Source organism: Cryptomeria japonica, chromosome 3 (genome assembly GCF_030272615.1).
Source record: "Cryptomeria japonica chromosome 3, Sugi_1.0, whole genome shotgun sequence".
NCBI lineage: Eukaryota > Viridiplantae > Streptophyta > Pinopsida > Cupressales > Cupressaceae > Cryptomeria > Cryptomeria japonica.
This window is the reverse complement of record NC_081407.1, coordinates 585422162-585440212: the sequence shown is the minus strand read 5'-3', so window position 1 is coordinate 585440212 and position 18051 is coordinate 585422162.

Sequence of the window (18051 nt, the reverse complement as noted above, 5' to 3'; positions counted from 1 at the left end):
TTACTAAAAGAAGTAAAATGGCAATTTCTGAAAGTTGTCAAAAATTGCCAAAATGGGTATTGTATTGGATGCCTATATAGATGTTTTACAAAAAATGTTATCTCTATTTTTACATGTTAGTTAGTGTATTTCTCTAGGGTATTTTGGCGGGCATTGCAAGTGATCTTGGGAGATTGGGTACTTGAGTGATTGATGCTAAGTGATAGGGAGGTTCTCACAAAAGAGTTGCAATTTGGTTTGTAGGTTAGAAAGTTAGGAAGAGGTGTCATAGTGGGCTTCCATGTTTGTTTTCACCATTCTCTTCTCTTGTGTCAATTCCAACATCTAAACTCTTTTAGGATTCCCAAAGATACTGAGAGGGGGGTTGAATCAGTATCTGACCAGTAATAATATTTTCTTAACTTATAACATGAAAAGCATATTAAAACTATGTACCGGTAAACCAGAAATAATGTAGCAAATAAGAATAAAAACCACAACATGAAAATCACACCATAACACAATATTTTAACGAGGAAACCCGGTGTGGAAAAACCTCAATGGGATTTGTGACCCACAATATTCACTTACTGGCCAATAAGAGAATATTACTGCTACAATAGGGGTCTGCACATGTAGGAAGGCCAAGTGCCTAGAGATCCTAGATATTGTAATTTCTTTGGGTTGTAGGGGAAAATATAGAAATCGGTCCATTCTATTGTTTCTTTGTGTTTTTATTTATGGTGTCATTTATGTTTTGAATTAGCTACATCATCTGGTATCAGAGTGGGAAGATGACCAGGGGAGGAAGATGAAGTGGAGGACTTGCACAAATACATAGAGATATTGAAAACCTCCATAAGCAAGTAGAAAATATTGTAAATATGATGGAAAATCAAATAATAACACAAAGAGGAGATAATTTTGATGACAAAGCAGGCCAATAAAGAGGTGCGAATGAACATGCAGAAGTTGAAGAAGAGGAAGAGCAATTAAATGAACTAATATTTGAGGAAATGATTCTTAGGTCATTAGAAGGGAGAAATGATAGGATTAAAATTGAAGTATCAAATTATGTAGGTAGTCTTAAACTAGAGGAGTTGGTAGATTGGTTGAACAACATGGGAAAATTCTTTGAATGGAAGCATATAATGGAAGAAAGAAAGTAAAATTTGCATGCACCAAGCTAAAGGGACATACAATGATCTAGTGGGATCATTTGCATAAAGAAAGAACCGAAAAAGGAAAGGAGAAGATACGAACTTGGGACAATATGGAGGAAAGAGAAGTTTCTAACTATAGACTATGCACAAACCCTTTTCCAAAGATTTCAGAACCTGAAGATAAAATTGTCTACTGTAGAAGATTATACAAGTGAGAGATACAAATTGTCTATTCATGTGGAGAATGAAGAAACTGATGAATAGATGGCTTTAAGGTATATCAAAGCAGTAAAATTTTCTATTGAATATGAATTGAGCATACCTAGGGTTAGTTGTACAGAAGAGGCATATCAAATTACCTTAAAGGTAGAAGAAAAACAAAGTTGACAGTATTTTCAAAGGAATAGAGGAGCAAAAAGGGGTAAATCATCCCCATCACATGGTGGTTCTAATTATAGACAAGGAGAATCATCCTAAGGAATAGAGAACCAAGAAGATACTCACCAAAATCAATCAAATCAAAAGAGAGGAAGAGGATTCTAGAGGGGTAGATGATGCAATGGTCGTAGAGGATGGGAAACACAATGAAGGCCCTTTGTTTTCTTTAGATGTGTAGAAGAGGATCATAGAGCATATGAATGCTCAAACTATAGCATGCAAGATCAGAGACAAGGAGAGGAACCTAGATTGTGTTGGCAATCTGGAGGAATTGATTATGTGTTGCATTGATGTTTGTCATTGATGTCAACACTAACTTCTTTGGTTGTTTACTGGGTTCTAGTAGAGTGGTTGGACTTTGATGATGATCAAGAGATTTGTCTTCGGCATGTTTTGATTGTTGGAATTGGTTTGGTTCAGTCATTCATGTGATTTAGGTGCATGTCACATTCAGTTGGTTCGGGATTCGATGATCTAGAAGCTATCATATGTTCTAGTAAACCTTTTGGTTATCGGCAAGGGTTTTACCGGTAGAGCTTCATTGAAGATATTTTGATGGATTCAATAAGTAGTGTTGGTGAGGATTCTATAAGGTTCTTAGGATGCTAATGGTTATCATGATCATGTTCCAATTGCTTGGTGGTGTTGCATTTGGCTTATGGCGACCTATTTTAGGTCCAGTGTTATTCTGTTAGGTTATGGACCGATTTGTGTAACATGTTGGTGGATGCTCCCGATGTGTTACTAGTTGGATTTATTGTTTGGTTAATGTTGTTTTAGTCTTAGGATGGCTTGGGTTATCATTGGTTTGCGGGTATATGTAATGGATTTATTGTATTATCTTTTAGGTGGCTGACCTAATTGTTTAGGTCCCGGGTTGGTATAAATATGATGTAAGATCTCTTTGTAGATCGTGGTCATGGGTTATGGGATTATCTATGTGTGAATAAAGTTGTAATCATATGCAGAGGTTTTGGTCGATCATAGGTGATCAAATTGGGTTTGTGTGAGAGGTTCAAGACCTCTGGCATTGAGCTTAACGGAAACTATACTTAGGCATAGGAGATTCTATTCTTGTAGTTCATTCTTATTTCCAAATTGTAGTCTAAATATCTTTTGTAGTCAGTGAAGATATTTTGTGATGAGCAGTGTGCTCTAGGCTATTGGCCTTCCTGGATGTCCAGGCCCCTTATTGTAATCACATACTTATTGCAGAGTATCATCTGATTGTGGGTAGGCTTTCCACCATGGTTTTTCCCTTTACCGGGTTTTCCACGTACAAATCTTGGTGTTATTTGTTGTGGATGCATGGTTTTTGGCTTATGATTTATGTTTGTGCTTAATTGATATATTCGCTATTCTGATAAAAGGTTTTAGGTGCTTAAAGTTTCAAAATATGTTGACAGCTGATTCACCACCCCTCTTAGTTGTCCACCGGTTATCCTAATAGATTGAACCTAGCCTAAGTTGAGGAAGAAGGAGATGAATATCAAGTTCCACCAGATGTTAGAGAGAATCTCATGATGAGAAGGGTGATGGTGATTCCTAAAAGGGATCAAATTTAGAAAAGTGATAGTGAAGGCTCATGGCTTAAAACAAATATATTTTGAATCACATGCACCTCACAAGGAAACGTATGTCAAGTCATTGTTGATAGTGGCAATTGTAAAAATATGGTTTCTAGGGAAATGGTAAAAAAGTTGAACTTACATTGTGAAAAACATCCCCATACTTATTGTATTGCATGGTTTAAAAAAGGGAATGAAGTCATTGTCGATAAGATATGCTTAATCAAGTTTTCAATGGGGAAGACTTATAAAGATGAAATATGGTGTGATGTCATTCCAATGGATGCATGCCATGTGTTATTGGGAAGACCATGGTAGTATGATAAAAACGTTATGCATGATGGGTAGAAAAATACATATACTTTCTATAAGGATGGCTCTAAAGTAATATTATTATTGTATACACATAAAATGGCTATGAGCAATTAAATAAATATTTTTAATTTATTTAATAATTATTCTTCTATTAAATAGTTAATTTGAAAAGATAAATTTATTTAATTCATTTTTCATGTCTTTCTATTAATTAATATTTTATTAATTAATTCATCTATCATATTCTTCTAATTAATTAAATATCTAATATTTAATTATTCTTTTAACCAAGTTAATTAAATATCTAATATTTAATTATCTCCTCCAAGCAATTAAATATCTAATATTTAATGGTTATTCTCCTATCCTATAGTCTCGAATATTAAATAATTTCTTAAATTTTTTAATCTTTCTTTTCCAACTCACCCTTCATCTCCACTTCATCTTCCCTTTGCCAACTCATCAAACATGTGGCTAAGGAAATTAATATTTCTTAAATATTAATTCATCATTTATCTTCAACCACCAAATTGAATGAATATTGTGTACGTGCACATATTTTATAACCATCTTATATATTCTCTCCAACACCCCCTACATCTTAGGAAGGACTTGAGTCCACTTGTCTTATCATGCCTAAATCTTCTCCAACCATCCCTAGATTCTCTTAGTCAGCAACCCAGTCAAAGTGAGATGAGTGACACTCATCTTCTCCTTCCCCCTTTCTCTCAACCTTCACCTTTGCTCACAGCCATCCAAATCTGCAGATTTGATCATGACCATTGATCTGAACCACATCATCTCATCCTCTCAAGGTCTATAAAATCAAGAGCTTCAGTTGAGAGAGAGTTAATCTTCAAGAATCTTCAAGAGACTTCAAGAGACTTCAAGTGCATTTTCAAGCAAATCATTTGTAAAACTTATGCATCCGTGAGTTTCAATCTTGAAGCAAAATAGCAATAATCATTTAGCATAATCATGTAGTATTGTATATCATTGCATTTGTGAACTATCAGTTATCAGTCCATTCTTCATATGCCATCTTGGAAGCTATCAATGTGTTGTTTGAGAGCACACCATCTACAACCAAGAACAGTGGAGTTAGGACACAATGAGACATAAACCATGAAGGTAATATTAGTATTTTTATTTCATATGTATTTCATGTAGTTTCATTGGTTGAGTTTGGATTTTCTATAGCATTTCCATTTGTATTTTGTGAAACTAACTTGTTGCAGGTAGCATTCTGAGGATGAAATTCAAGTTGACACATTTTGGTGCCCACCGTGGGGCTCATGAACCTCGCATATACCTTTAAAAATATCACAAAAAGTAAAATTAACACATTTGTAATTCAGATTCATGCATATGTGAATTCTGACAGCGCTTTTGCTCATAGGTTATCACATTTGCATCATAGGTTAGCGCATATGTCATCCAGGTTAGCACTCTTGTCTAAAACTTTGCGCATTAGCATCATCGGTTAGCGCTTTTGTCTTCTAGGTTAGTGCTTTTGTCCTCTAGATTAGTGCATTTATTAAAGAAATCACACTTTTGTATCTATAGAGCAGCACTTTTGTAGTCTAGGTTAGCGCTTTTTCTCTAAAGATTAGCGTATTTGAGGAAAAAGATAGCGCATATGTTAGAATAGCGCTTTTGTTTCCAACTAACAAAATTTTCTTGCAGGTCCAAATGTCCAAGAAATTAGATTTTTCAAACTACTAACATGCATGTGTAGGATGGTGTTTAAGGAAAATTTTATGCATTTCCTCATCTAGTTAATTAAAGGCCTTATTTTGGAAAGTAATATATTATGTCGTGTTCATTTAGTCTAACTAAGAGGATAAATTGATAGCATGCAACTTGCATTTTTAGTAACTTCTCTAAAATAGTTGCACATAGACTTCTAAAAAGGCTAAAATAAACACCATGCTTGTTGGAGCAACATCTCCAAAATAGGACTTAACCAAAAATTGCTTTGAAAAGGTTAAAAAGAACACTTATATTCTGTCTCTCAAAAGTGGTAGGTATATGCTCTCCCCTTAATTGGGTGACCAAAAATCCAAACCCACTCTTTTATGCTTTCTTTACTTTCAAGCAATTAAATCCTTTAGAGGGTCTGCCTTCCCGAGCTGCCTTGAGGGGGCCAGTGAGAGGGGAACGACCTAAAGTGGAAACGGGCTAATACTTGAGTCCTTCCAATCCACTATAAATAAATCATATTGGTGACGAAAGTCCCAAACAACATGTGTTGATAAGTTCATACTGACACTATGTTTCCCCATAAATCCTATGGAGCGTAACCTCTATAGGCTAGGAACCTTTTGTATTTACAAAGCTGAAAGTGTTGCATGTATGGCCACATGACTGGAAGCCTTTACTAAAAACCACTTGTACTAGTTGCCAAAATCCTTCTAGTTGTTGGCATAGGAGGTCGGACCTCTGAAGTGGCTCACACACATACAGTTCCTAGTAGAGATATAAAGTTTGCCATGAGGAGTTTTCATGGAAATTGGTGCTTGGCTTCCCCAAAGAAGTGAGCATCGAGGGTGGAGCCAGTGGGGTCAAGCATCTAAATATCCGCTTTGAATAGCATAGCCTCGGGGGAAACCCCATGTGAGATTCAACAACTATTGTCTCAACCTGCCATAAGATTTGTACTTGCTTGTGCATTTTGTTTATTAAACATTGTGTCTTCTATGTCTATCACATGTTCCAAATGGTCAAAAATTGAAGAAAATTATCATCTACGCGTGAGCAAAACTCCAACAAATTGCTAAAAAAATTTGATCAAAAGGGTAATACAAAAGCTTTCCAACACTGGAAACACCAAATCAAAACCAAAGTGTCAAAATGTCAATATCAAAATTATTTTTGTAGGTTTGTCTATATACCATCACATATTGTCAAACTAGCTCAAACAACTAGGTCACTAATCCCACAGGTGATTCCCAAGAAGTTCTATAAACATCAACATTCAACAAGCTATTGATTCAAACATCTTAAGTGAAAAAAAATCAACATCATTATCAAGTTTCTCATCAGGATAATCAAATCCTCTATCACGAAGCTTGATCAATCTATACTAGGTTCATAATCTTGGATATATCTTTCCTATTTTGAACCTAGGTTATATCAAAATCAGAATTGCACCAACATTGGAGTCAAATAAACTTGTAAATTGTCAAATGCTTATATGACTTTTAAGTATCACCTTAAGAAAAGAAAACCCAGTTATAAAGCTACTCAGAAAAGAATAAGATTCTTGTATATCAATCGCAAGATCTTATTAAAACATAGGACATTCCTACACTATTTTCATCACTACTTACGTGGCTGCGGTACAGAGTTTGACAGAGAAATTTTACAAGGACGTCCTTTTCAGCAAAGAGACGCTTTATCACAACGAACAAACAATAGCGGTAAAATCAACAAAGCATATCTTCCTAAACCAATAATCACCTATTGACTTTTTCCTTTGGAAATTTCAACAACTTTGAAATAATCACATGCCAGTTTGGACTAGAACCCAATACGAACAACTTAGAAAACAACAACAAATGGAGGAAGAAGATGATCCTGTATTTCAAACTTTTGGGTTTACCATTGTTGACAAAGAAGCAGTCAACAGCACCATTAGAGACCTCGAGCAAGATTTCAAATTTGATAGGCTAATGGAAAAATTATTGGCAAAGCAAAAAGAGAAATATCTCTTAATGTTGGCAAAATTTGGGGCTAAACTACCACAAGACTTTAACATAGAAATTGCAACAAGATGCAGAGGCAAGTAACACCCAAAACATAGATGATCCAAATAACGAGGATGTGAACAAAGAAAGTCATGAAGAAACAAGGAAAGAAGGGATGACACAAGAAAAGAACGTAGTGATAAAAGAACTCACAAAGAAACAAGGATAAACTATGTGGATAATCCATTGTTAAACCTTACTCAACAAATACAAACTTTACAACAATATATACAAGACATGCAAAATGGAACAAGCTCTAAGAAATATTCATTAGAAGATATATGCCCATATCCGTTTGATAAGAATCTAAATATGATACCATTTCCGCAACATTGCCAGGTTCCTAAATATGATAAATACGATGGAAAATCTGATCCTCAGGATCACATTAGGGATTTTTGTACTATGAGCATGGAATTTGCTCATGATGAAACTTACCTTATGCATCTTTTTCCTAGGAGTTTAAATGGACAATCAATGTAGTGGTAATCAAGATCACCATCTGGAATCAAATCTTTTGAAGAACTTGTGAATAGATTTATTTCACAATACTCCTACAATATAAGGAATGAGATAACGATGTTGGATCTCTGCAATGTTAAACAAAAGAATGGTGAATCTTTTATGATCTTCTTACAATGATGGAAACACATGTTTAATAGGTATCCCTAAGATGTACCTGATCAAGAAAAAATGGACATATTTATTGATAATCTTATCAGTGAAATGAGTTATCAACTAAGAATGCAATGTCCTCCCTCTTTTGCCAAAATGATCGAGAATGGTCTAAAAATAGAGAACGCAATGGTAAAGAAAGGAAAGCTAAAACTTTACAATAATAACAACAACCTCAACAACAACAACAATGACAAACCCAAGATCTGGTCAAAGAATAGGAATGTCAGCAATGAAGGAAATGACGATAATAGTACTAGAAAACAACAACAACCAATTTTTAATCTATCAAGTCAAATCCCAAGCAATAATAATCCAGAAAACAATAAAGCCAAGTCCTTTTTCTCCAATCCTTAGAGGAAATTTACAAACATTAGAGAACCTTTGGAATCAGCTCTAAAAGCTCTGCTTGCCAACAAATTGATTGTTTTACCAGAAGCAAGAAGTTATGAACCACCAGTCAAACCAAATTGGTGGAATGACAATCATTTTTGCAATTACCATCGGAATAAAGGACACCTAACAAATGATTGTCAAATATTGAAACACCTTATCCAAGATCTAATCGATAATGGAACCATAACAGTGGGTAGCCATAAGACAAATGAATCACACCTGGCTTTCAAAACTCCACTTCTGAATTATGACAAAGGTGAACCATCTCAAATAAAAGATGACAAAGGAAAAGCCAAATTGAATTACACATATACATATGGTGGTGTGGTAAATGTAATCATTGTTAAAGATAATCCATCTTCAGAGCCAATCAATGTTATTATGAGAAACAAAGCAAAGGTTACATTTCCAGGTATAGCAAAAGACCCAACATCCACCTCACAACAATACAATTTAGTAGAGCAATTACAAAGAATACCTGCTCAAATATCAATTATGGAACTTCTCAAGGTTTCACCTATGCATAAGGAAATTTTGGAGAAAGCTTTAGTAGAAACAATAGTTTCAAAAGATTTGGATATAGATCAATTCCAAAACATGGTAGGACACCTTATAGCTCCTCATTTCTTATCATTTTCTGAAAATGATGACGCATCCTTACAACATCCTCATAATTCTCCCTTACATGTTGAAGTCTCCATTAATAAAACTCATGTCAAACATGTACTCATAGATGGAGGCTTAAACATTTGTGCATTAAGTTTGATAAAAGCTTTGGGATATTCAGAAAATGTAGTGGACCCGAAAAAGAAAATAATCATCAAGGCTTATGATGAAGAAAAACATTCTTCTAAAGGAACTGTTATGCTACCAATAAGAATAGGACATGTGGAAATGGATACATTGTGTCAGGTTTTAGATTTGAACCTCTCTTACAACATTCTTCTAGGACGACCATGGATTCACAAAATGCAAGCAGTTCCTTCTACATATCATCAATGTGTGAAACTTTCTCATGAAGGACAAGAGATCATTATAATTGTAGATTCTAGTCAATATTGCAATAATTTGAAGCCCACACAGGATACAAGAGTTCCACATAACAGAGAATCAATATATCCTACCAAATAAATTCAAGCAAAGTTATGGGAAACTTTTGAGGAAAAGCTCAAATTAAATGATGAAGGAATGGGAAAATATTCTTTACATAATTTTCCAGTTTCCCCTAAGTCATATGGAAAGCCTACAAATATTCAATCAAAGACATCAGAAAGATCAAAACATATTGTAAAGGAACAGTTGTTAGTGCTGGAACTCTTGAAGAAGAAAATGAAGACAAAGACATTCTTGGTTGATTGTACAAGGATGAAGACAAAACTATAGCAATAGCAGTAGAAGTCAATATTCCCATAAAACAATATGGCAAAGGTTATGAAATCAGGCAAAAAATGGGATATGAAGGAAAAGGACCAATTAGTAAGCGACATCAAGGTATTTTAGAACCTATTTGTCCATGCTCGCAATCCAAAGAAGATAAATTCGGGCTTGGATATCTAAAATCCAATCAAAGGCAACATAATCATCAACAACACAAATGGAAAAAGAAATCAGTTTCTAAAGAAGAAAATTGGTAAGAAAAGTTGCATCAAGTGGCTGAAATAATAACCAATAAACAAAAGAAGCAAGAAGAACATGAAAAGAAAGAAGAGGAGATTGCCATCCAGGGTAAAGAAAAATCTTGTCAACAAGTTCTGAAAATACAAACAAATGCAAAATCTAAACAAGATATTCCATAAGCAATAAAAATAGAGATGGCAGAAATCAGAAAACTTTTTGCACCATATGACATTCCAGTATGGTATAGTGGAGTAATCCTAGACTAGGATTCAGAGACAGATTCAAAAGAATATGAATGGAGTCCAAATGTCTTATTGACTACATCAAGTAAGGAACACAATGAAGACCAAGTAGCTATCACAAAAGAAGACTTGTCTATTGCAAAACAAAAGATGGAGTTATAAAGAAGGCAAGAAAAACTCAGAATTCAGAGAAAAGAGTATGCAAAAAGGAAAGGGAACAACAAAGACAAAGAAGTAATGCCACAAGAAGTACAAACAAGGATAGATCAAGCAAATGGAAATACAATATTTTCATTGAAAGAGGAACAAGATGTATCCAGATGTGGCAGAACCATAGAAGAATTAAGAGATAGTCAAGTTGGATTGACTATTAGTCTAGAAGAAGTTGAGTTTGAAAGGAGACAAAATCTAGCAAAAGAATCCTTTTTATCATGTACACAAGTATGTCAACTCCAAAATGCAAATGAGGTCAATCAAGAAGGAATTTGTAGTATTAAAGATGTGTGTGTTGATATAATCCATTCATTTAAGGGATAAACGTCAGTTGAAGAACCACTTGAGTGTGAACTACAAAATGCTAATATTGATTTTGTTAGAACTAATTTGGAGACGCTTGAGAAAGACAATTCTCAAAAACATTTAATCTATAATAGTACCTATTCTATGCCAAGTTATGATCATTATGTCATGAACGTTGAAGCACCTAATGATGACAGTGATTATGATTTACCCCTTCTCCATCCCGAACTGATTGATTGGGATAATTTAGATAACCCTAAACTGAATGTCTTTTCTTAGTTGTGTACCTTAACGTTGTTGAACCCATCCCACCTATGATATCTTCAATTGTGGAATCAAGTGATGTTTCTCATTGTCAAGAGAATGCCAAACTTTCCAGTTGCAAAAGTGAAATAAAACAAGGAAAGAGACCTATTATTGAAAGCCATTTCATGGCGACACTAGATCAATCAAAAGGGAAAACAAAGGACGTATTTGATGGTGAAAACCTCTTTGAGGTGCTAGAAGATGGAAAGTTTGACATTCTTCCTGTATATTTTCAAGAGAGATCTGCTATCCTGATAGAACCAAAAGAAGTAGTAAACATTGGTACATCAAAGTATCTTAAAATACTTTATTATGTTCCCTCATTATCAGAAACAGAGAGGAAAGAATACATGGAATTCTTTAAGCAAAGGCAAATAAATTTTTCTTGGTCCTATGCAGATATGCTAAGACTTAATCCAGATCCTATCATGCATCATCTTAATGTGGATTGAAAAGAAAAACTAGTTAAACAAAATCTCAGAAAGATGCATCCACACATTTCTCTTCTTGTAAAAACCAAGCTGAAGAAACTATTAGAAGTAGGTTCTATAAGACCTGTTGCTTATCCAGAATGGGTTTCAAGTATTGTACCAGTATCAAAATGAGATAAAAGCATAAGAGTCTATACAGATTTCAGAGATCTGAATAAAGCATGTCCAAAAGATGATTTCCCGCTACCAAACATTGATATCATAGTGGACTTATCAGCAGAGCATGAGATGTTTTCATTATGGATGGCTTCTCAGGATATAATCAAATAAGAATTGCGCCTAAAGATCAAGAAAAGATAGCTTTCACCTGTGCATGGGAAACATATTGCTGGAATGTTATGCCATTTGGGCTTAAGAATGCAGGAGCGACTTATCAAAGGGCTATGATGACAATTTTCCATGATATGATGCATACATTTATGGAAGATTATGTCGATGACATACTTGCAAAATCTCATACAAGAAAAGAACATTTGAGCATTTTAAGCAATATTTTTGATAGGCTGGAAAGATATCAATTGAGATTAAATCTAAAGAAATGTGCATTTGGGGTAACCTCTGGAAAGCTCTTTGGGTACATTATATCAGCCCATGGAATTGAAGTAGATCCTGAAAAAGTCAAAGCTATCATGGAAATGGAGTCACCTAGGAACATAAGTAAATTGTGATCTTTACAAGGAAGATTGCAATCAATCAGGAGATTTGTTTCTCAGTTAGCAGATAGATGTTTTCCATTTACCCATCTTCTACATAAAAATGTTCCATTAAAATGGGATCCAAAATGTGAAGAATCTTTTTTGCAAATAAAAGAATATCTTCTGAGTCCTCCAGTATTGATATCACCAACCAAAGGGAAACCATTGTTGCTCTATATCTCAGCAACAAATGTATCATTAGGAGCCCTCCTAGCTCAACATGATGATGAAGAAAAAGAAAGAGCAATTTATTATATCAGCAGAACACTTGTTGGCTATGAATAAAAACATGTCTAGCAGTTGTATTTGCAACTCAGAAGCTGCGAAATTATATGTTCATTCATTCTGTGAAACTAATAGCAAAGATAGATCCTCTCAAATATTTGTTGAGCAAGTTAACATTGACAGGGAGACTAGTCGAATGGGTTATAATACTGAGTGAATTTGATATAGAGTATGTTGATCAGAAATCTATCAAGGGACAAGTTATCGTTGATCAATTGGCTGATGCACCTTTACAAAATAACATGCCTTTGCACATTGAATTTCCTAATGCAGATATCTTCACAGTGAGTACAAACTTTTGGGAATTATACTTTGATGGTTCTTATATACAATATGGATCAGGCGCAGGAATTTTTTTCATCACACCTCAAGGACACACAATTCCCAAATCATATAGACTGTTGTTTCCATGCACTAATAATACTGCAGAGTATGAAGCATTGGCTATTGGACTTAAAATGGCCATTGAATGGAATGTCAAAGAACTACATGTCTATGGTGATTCACAACTTATCATCAATGAAATAAATGATGAATATCAAACAAATATCCAATAGCCAATGCCATACAAATAGTTGGTAGAGGAATCTAAAGGACACTTTAAAGAAATATCATTCACCCAGATTCCAAGAAATGAGAATAAAGCAATAGATACAATGGCTACAATAGCATCTCTCTTGCAAAATAAGGAGAATCAACAACGTTACGAATTTCTTGTGGAAGATATCATAACCCCTACCATTCAATCCCAGCATACCTATCAAATTTTCCATATATCAAGAACCAGTCAATCCTCATACAGTCAAACTTATTAGTATTTAAAAGAAAATATCCTTCCTCTTGATTTATCTTGCAATCAGAGAAGGAATTTAAACCCCCAATCCTCTCACTATACTATAGTTTCTGATATCCTATATAGGCGTGGTCTAGATGGTACTTTATTAAGATGTCTTGAACAAGAAGAATCTGAGAAAGTTCTTGACAAAGTTCATGTAGGTATTTGTGGCACACACTCAAGTGGTTTAACATTGGCTAAGAAACTTCTTCATATGGGTTACTTTTGGCCTACTATGGAGAGATATTCATTCACATATGCTAGAAAATGCAAACTATGTCAGATCCATGGGAATCTCATTCATACGCCAGCACAAGAGTTATATCCTATGACAGGATCATGGCCATTTTCACAATGGGGTCTTGATTTAGTAGGAAAGATAAATCCCTCATCTTCTAATGGACATAAGTTTATTTTGATAACTACTGAATATTTTACTAAATGGATTAAAGAAATGCCTTTAACAATAGTGACAAGAAAACAAATATCATCATTTATTTTGAATTATATAATTTGTCGCTATGGAGTTCCTATGACCATAGTCACTGATAATGGAAGACCATTCAAAAATCAAGATGTGAAGGAGCTATGTGAACAATTTCATATCCAACATAGGTTTTCTACTCCATATTATCCATAGGGAAATGGTCAAGCTGAGGCATCAAACAAAACTATCTTGAAAATCTTAAAGAAAACAGTCAATGAAGATGGAAACGACTGGCACATTCAACTAAATCTTGCTCTTTGGGCATACCGAACTAGCATCTGCACTCCAATAGGGGAAGCACCATATTGTTTGGTCTATGGATCAGAAGCCATATTACCTATCAAAGTAGAGATACCTTCTCTATGAGTATCCTTGCAAGGTCTTATACCAGAAGAAGAACAACGAGTCTCTCAACTCCAGGAACTAGAACTGATTCAGGAATGTCGCCAAAATGCAACAGATCATTTGAAAGTATATCAACAGAGAATAGCAAGAAGCCATAACCATGATGTCAATTCGCACATTTTTCAGATTGGAGATATAGTTCTAAGGGAGAATCCAAGAAATCAGCAAGATCGAGAAAAGAAGGGAAAACTTGAACCAAATTGGCTAGGACCTTTTGTCATAGTAGCAGCATATGGATCAGGAGCATACAAGTTATCTACCCCTAAAGGTGATTGGTTTGATGAACCTATCAATTCTATCTATCTCAATAAATTATATGCTTGAGATATAAAGTCCTGAAAAATTCAACAAAAAGCATATAAAGTCCTGAAAAAATCAACAAAAAGCATATAAAGTCCTGAAAAAATCAACAAAAAGCATATAAAGTCTTAAAAAAAAAATTTAAAAATCAAAATATGGAAACAATGCAATAAATCTAAAAAGTGAGTTCTTCCATCTATGAGATCGCTTTGCGCACCTATCCACTCCATCCTATCACATCTATCGCTTCCATATATCCTAGCTTATCCATTCCATCTTTTGCATCCATTACTTTGAACCATTTAGCAAGAAATATGCATCTTACCAACAGTTATAAATCTTTGACATACTTGTCATAGTCACTATCCTAGATTTTATCAAAATCAATCATATCTGCATTTGTATCCCACCATAGTTTGGATCTTGATCAATTCATACATCCATAACAAATTTTTGTTTCCACTGGGGAAAAAATCAAAATTCCTTTTGCTAAGGTGATCTTTTGAATCTTTGAAAATCCTAAAACATTCAAAAAATTTAGAAAAACCAAAAACACCTAGGGTTTTGAAACAAATAACAAGCAAAAAAGCAATGAAGTTCAAGGCATTTCATCAATAATTGAATCGTGAAACTCAAGAAATCAAGAATCGATCAGCAAGTAATAAAGGACTATCAAAAGATCATTCATCAAGATGATTATATTAGTTAATGACCATAAAGAACATGTGAATGACATGCAAGATTCAGTGTTTATATCTTGATTTTATTGCTAATCATGTACTCTATGTGACTCAGGGATGTCCATGACTAGAGAAACTATGATGGGAAATGATTATTTTTCTTTGATTGATGTCTGTGGTTTATCTCTTACTATGGTATGTACTTGTCTTAGGATATGATCGACAAAAGATCAAGGAGGACGTTCAAAGTCATGCATGAAAGGAGATACTCCTTGTCTATTTTGCAAGCAATACTCAGGTCAACTTGATCCATTATATCAAGTTGCTTGTATTAACTATCTATATCAAAATCCATGTAAGGAATACTCAGGTCATCTTGAATCATTATGTCAAGTTTCTTGTATTTTCTTACAACATTTTAAAGCTCAATGATGAAATCAAAGCACTGTTACAAAGATAGCATATGAAGAATGGCAGTACAATTTTTAGTTAGATGATTTTGGATTAGCTCATTATTCATCTGCATTATAAGAATTCATTGTCAGTTTCATTATAAGCATATCATTTCATTAACAGATCAATGGTCATAAATAAATATTGAGTATACTTGGACAAACAAAAACAATTTGCATTTAATCATTATAGGTGCATTCATTTTTTAGAATCATTTTAATCATTATCCATTTCATTTAGTTGTATATAAATCATTGCATTAATTTGCATTCAATTAAGTGCATTTCATTCATCATGTAGTGAATCATCATTATTATTTGCATTACCATTCCATTAACGATCATTTAGTTGCATCTTTGCACTTTAGATTCATAATCATCATAAACATTACATATAGAATCAAAAATATTTCATTTGCATTTACATCATAATAAGCATTAAAGCATCAATCATTTGCATTTCCGTATAGATCATTGCATTCATATCATTTAAGTTAAAGTAATCATTTTCATTTGCATCCAAGGTCATCAAAATCAAAAATCAACAAAAGCATTTATCATTGCATCATCATATAAAGCATCATCATCAAATAGAATAAAATGCATAAATATCATTATCCATCTAATCAAAGCATATAGATCATCATCATAATATAGAATCCATGTCTGCATATAGATCATCATAAATGCAATAAAAGTCCAAGTATACAATGATATCAGATAAACAATACAAGTGCCTCCAAATCAAATCACGGTTGTCCTATACCACTACCACCTGACTCTGTCTGTCTTTGATGGTTGTGGACAAGAAGAACCTCCAAATGCCTATCTCCCATGATCACCACTCCTTTGAGGAGGTCCCATGACCTCACCACTGCTAGTATCCATCAACACGGTGGTATGATAACTAGCTGCTCTCTGGCTCTCTACAACCGCCTCCTCATATCGTCATCGCCAGTGGGAAGTCTCCTTCTTGGCTTGAACTAATGCTCCAATAGTATTAGTTGAGAGAGTACCTAATCCAACCTATTGAATGTGATCAAGAAGGCCCTGAGTATCCTGTTGTCTCCTAACAACTCTATCCCTCTCTGCCATAAGAGTCTGCACCTATGCTCGAAGCTGATCAATCTATGCTCTAAGACTATCAATGGTCTCCTGCTCTGGCATATCATGCTCTGGTGCATCCTACTCTAGCATATCATGCTTTGGAGCATCCTTCTCTGACAAATCCTAATGTGATGCATGAACCCCAATCCCCTCCTCACCACCACTCTATCTAACTACAAGAATCTCCGTTCGAGTAGCTCTCACAATCTGTCATCTAATAAGGGGAACATTATCCTCTAGATCCTCATCATCTCTACCATGAGCTACAATAACCCTAGGGTCTGGCTGAATCTGACTAAAATCAGTGCCTCTCCCACAACCCCCATCCAGTCCAATCACCCTGCCTCCTCCTATCAATGGCAACCCTCTCAGTGATCTCATACTTGCCCTGCCATTCTCCCTCCCAATCCATCCAACATCCCTCCCACCCATAGGACATAGTCTCCCAATCCTACCAACCAGTCCAAATGGTCCTCCACAGACTCTCAATCGACCTCCCCTCTGCCCAGGTCTCCTACCACCACCACCTCCATCCCCGCCCTCATCTGCACCTCCCCCAACCTCCTGAGTAGCTCTAAGCTCTCATCTTCATCTATGTCTCCTCACACCTGGATCATCTAAATCATCATCCTCATCTCCTGAGCTAGGAGGAGGGATCTGTTGGATCAGTAATATAAGGAAATGGATGAGCTAGTATATATTGAGCATAATCTATAGTAACCCTAGGATCAAGAATGTGCAATCTCATATCATAAGCCACTCTCAGAGTAGCCAGAAACATTGCGCGAGCAATCTCAAATGACAAAGAAGGTCCCCAATCTCAACTATCTCTGTATTGCTGAGCATATATCATCACACCAGTAGGCATAGGCTGAATGATACCAAATTGTCTAAGAATGTGACTAATCAACTGTCACTCAATAATGTAAGGAGTCTGACCAATGAGATATCTACTCTACATGATAAATGGTAATGTCTATGCATCATCCATCCATGGCTCACAATCAACATATGGTCTCCAAGTAATGCTATCCAATGAATCAAGCACCCAACGCCAATACTCCATCTTACCCAGCTTATGTTGAGTAAGGATACCTGCATAAAAATACACATATGGTTGTCTCTCTCCACGCACTCTGTGATGGATAGGCCGAGTAATAATAATGTTCTCCCAGCACCAAATCTGCAATAATGTGTATCCTGTAGACAAACTAGCACTCTCATCATACACCACCTGATGAAGATCATGATATAAATGTGCAAGCATGCAAACACCCCAAGCATATCGAGTACGATGTTGCATCATACTCAAGAGAATCTCACCCCATCCAACAGCTAAACCTCATG